Source organism: Otolemur garnettii, unplaced genomic scaffold (assembly GCF_000181295.1).
Source record: "Otolemur garnettii isolate 467f Iridium unplaced genomic scaffold, OtoGar3 scaffold00309, whole genome shotgun sequence".
NCBI lineage: Eukaryota > Metazoa > Chordata > Mammalia > Primates > Galagidae > Otolemur > Otolemur garnettii.
The window spans coordinates 1-4,233 of record NW_003852704.1 but is presented as its reverse complement, the minus strand read 5'-3'; the positions used below and the strand labels follow the sequence as shown (position 1 = coordinate 4,233).

The following is a 4,233-nucleotide window of genomic DNA, read 5'->3' as shown; positions in this document are numbered from 1 at the left end:
TGAAATTATTTTGTTTGTATGTTTGAATGTATTTGGAATACACATACTTCTTATAAGCAAGCATGAAGGCTAAAAGACACTAGAATATCTGTAAAGTGAAGGAAAAAAAATATTTGGAAAAACTATCAACTCAGAAATGTGTGTTCAATGACAATAACCTTCATGAATGAAGGTGCATTTAAGATATTTTCATATAAGGAAAAATAAGGAGAATTTGCACCACCAGTTCTACACTACAAAATAAGCTAAAGGAAATATTTTTAGATGAAGAGAAAGAATATCAGGGAAAATTCAGATATTTAGGGACTGAAAAGAAAATTGGACATGATGAGACTATCTAAATATACATTAAAAACTGTTACTTTTTATTTAAAATTTGTAATATTCTTTGAAGCATATTAATAACATTGACATAAGAATATATAATATTTCATAATATAACACTTAGGAAAACTATAATGTGAAAAACAACATATATCAATGAGCATGGCTCTTTACATTTTACAAGTGGTAAAATATTAAAATGTGAAAAATTAATAATGAGTATTTTAATCCTTAGAATAATCATTAAAAAAATGCTGCAAGGTACAACAAAAAAGTCAATAGATAAATAAAACATAATCCCAAAATGTATTCAACTATTCAAGGCAAGAAGATTGAATCATAGGAACAAAAATCAGGAGGAATGAACTGAAAACAAGTGTGATCATATCAATAATTACATTAAATGACAATGGAATAAATACCCCAATTAAAAGAAAGAGATCAGAATAGAGCAAAACAGAGCCAACTATATGTTGTCTACAAGAGATGCCCTTTAATATAAAGACATAGATGGGATAATAAAAGATATGCTATGCACACAGTAATCAAAAAATGCTGTAGTGACCATAACAGATAGAATAGACTTCAAAAGAAAATTATCAGCCTGTAATCCTAGCACTCTGGGAGGCCAAGGTGGGTGGATAACTTGAGCTCACGAGTTTGAAACCAGCCTGAGCAAAAGCAAGACCCCATCTCTACTAAAAATAGGAAAAAAAAAATGAGGCAAGAAGATCACTTGAGCCTGAGTTTGAGATTTCTGTGAGTTATGACACCACGGCACTCTACCCAGGATGACAGCTTGTAATTCTGACTCAAAAAAAAAAAAAAATTATCAAAGACATAGATATTTTATCATAACAAAAAATGACTATTTATCAGAAAAACCTAACAATCATAAATATGTGAACATCAAAATACACACAACAAAAATTAGCCAACACAAAGAAAGAAATACAGATTCATAATTCCTCAAGTACTGTAGGAGATTTTAACAGTGATAAAACAGCTAAACTAAACACTATTAAGCATCTCAATTCATATTTATAGAACCCTGCAGCCAATAAGTACATAACACATGCTCTTAAAGCATATTAACTTATAGATCGATGGAACGAATAACCTCAAACTGGAAACAACCTGATATCTATCAATAGAAATGGATAAAAAACAATTCATGGTACTTATTCAGTGATCATTATGTTAAATAAAATGAGGCAAAAGTATAAATGTCATATTGTGTGATTCTATTTATATAAAATCCAAACTAATATAATGACAAAAGGCACATCTATAGTTACCTGGGATCAAGGATATTTGAAAATATGGACTGCAAAAAGCCCTGAGGAAAATAGTGGAGATGATTCTCTACATTTCCTTCATTGTGGCTATGGTCTGTACAGCTTTCAAGGTCTGTCTAATTTTATACTGAAATGGATATAGTTTATACCATGTAATCATTTCTCAAACAAGTTGAGAATAGGAAAAACTCACAAAAGTGATGGTAGACGAAGTTGCAGAAATTTCCTAAGAAATAGTAGAAAAAAGACAGATGAACAATTAGAGGCAAATATGAGTAAGAAAAACAAAGAATTGGTCCAGAAATTTTAGCATCTGTCTCATAGAAGTTTTGGAACTTACGTATCAGATTTGGAAACAGAGGAAGTCATTACCCAGAACATTTCTAAGCATGAAATACACATATCTAGCAGAAAGCATCCACCAAGTGCCTAGCACAAGGGATGGATTAAAAGAAACCCACATGAAATCACATCAGCATAAACTTTCAAAACACAAGAGTTGACAAGAACCTATAAGCTTCAGAATGGCACTAGATTTCTCAAAAGCCAATGCTGGAAGCTTAAAAACATGGAACATTGTCTCAAACTTCTTTGGGGGTCATAAGTATCTTCTACTTAGCACTTGTCACATAGCCCAAACTGTTGATCAGATTTGAAGGGATTATATAACACAGACATTTTCAGATATGCAAGATTTAACCATTATACTTCTCATGAAGGCTTTCCTAGGAAATTCCTGGAGAATATGGCACCCAAAAGAGAGGAATCAAAACAAGAAAAAGAGAAACATGCAGCTCGGTACCTATAGCTCAAGGGCTAGGACACCAGCCACATGCATCAGAGCTGGCAGGTTCGAATCCAGCGTAGGCCCACCAAAGAACAATGGCAACTACAACCAAAAAATTGTGGGGTATTGTGTCAGGCACCTGTAGTCCCAGCTACTTGGGAAGCTGAGGCAAGAGAATCACTTAAGCACCAAGAGTTGGAGGTTGCTGTGAGCTGTGACACCACGGGACTTTACCCAGGGTGACAGGTTGAGACTCTGTCTCAAACAAAAGAAAAAAAGAGAGAGAAACATGGGAAGCAGGAAACAGGGGATCCAATGTAGCATTGGGGTCAAGGGAAAGTCTAGGATGACCAGCAAGAAGAATGGTCAAATCTGATGAGAGAACAGCAGGTTTCTGAAGATTTTTCTTGAGGAAAATGACAATAATAAAGTTCTGGTTGAGTAAAGGTTAAGGTTTTGCATAACTGACAAAGACTCTGAAGTTGGATTAGTGATATGTACATAGAAAACTAAGCCAATAAAACAAAAGGTAACTATTCTCTCCTTGGGATGAGGGTATTGCAGAGAAAGTGAGAGTAATATTGGTACAATGTAAGACTCAACTGCCATTAGCTTTGACACATTTGAAGTATTGAAAACAGTGAACACTGACATAACTGAAATTACAACAGTATTGGGAGGATAAGAAGAATCCTGGATGGTGACAAAAAGTAGTATCAGAAAGCTAAACCTCTTCTTTTAAAGGGGGTAATTGGTTCTCATTGAATGCGGTGGCAGCTCCTGGGTCTTCTGTGTGTCTTACGTAATCCGTGCCAGCTCTACGAGTAAGCAACCATGTCTAAGGGACCTGCGATTGGTATTGATCTTGGCACCACCTACTCTTGTGTGGTCTTCCAGCATGGAAAAGTGGAGATAATTGCTAATGATCAGGGAAACCGAATCACTATGTTGGCTTTACTGACACCAAACGATTGATTGGTGATGCTGGGAAAAATCAAGTTACAATGAACCCCACGAACACAGTTTTTGATGCCAAGTGTCTGATTGGACGCAGGTTTGATGATGCTGTTGCCCAGTCTGATACGAAGCATTGGCCTTTCGTGGTGGTGAATGATGCAGGCAGGCCCAAGGTCCAAGTAGAATATAAAGGAGAGACAAAAAGTTTCTATCCAGAGGAGGTGTCATCCATGGTTCTAACAAAGATGAAGGAAATTGCAGAAGCCTATCTGGGAAAGACTGTTACCAATGCTGTGGTCACAGTACCAGCTTACTTCACTGATTCTCAGCGTCAGGCTACCAAAGATGTTGGAACTATTGCTGGTCTCAATGTTCTTAGGATTATAAATGAGCCAACTGCTGCTGCTATTGCTTATGGCTTAGACAAAAAGGTTGGAGCTGAAAGAAATGTGCTAATCTTTGACCTTGGAAGTGGCACGTTTGATGTGTCAATCCTCACTATTGAGGATGGAATCTTTGAGGTCAAGTCTACAGCTGGAGATACTCACTTGGGTGGCGAAGACTTTGACAATCGAATGGTCAACCATTTTATTGCTGAGTTTAAGCGCAAACATAAGAAGGACATCAGTGAGAATAAAAGAGCTGTCCATCGCCTCTGTACTGCTTGCGAACATGCTAAGCATACTCTATCTTCCAGCACCCAGGCCAGTATTGAGATTGATTCCCTTTATGAAGGAATTGACTTCTCTACCTCCATTACCTGTGCCCAATTTGAAAAATTGAATGCTGGGGGCGGAGCCAAGATGGCGAACTGCAGCCAGCTTTTTACAGAAGCTCCCGTCCAGAAGGAGGCTGAAAGGACAGAAC

The 4,233-nt window shown here is 36.8% G+C and overlaps 1 pseudogene across 1 annotated transcript; it reads left to right on the top strand.

The window, feature by feature from the left end:
• Positions 1-3,189: 3,189 nt before the first annotated feature.
• On the top strand, positions 3,190-4,205 carry LOC100964030 (annotated as a pseudogene). Its single transcript, XR_155000.2, has one exon. The product of XR_155000.2 is annotated as a heat shock cognate 71 kDa protein-like (transcript).
• Positions 4,206-4,233: the final 28 nt, after the last annotated feature.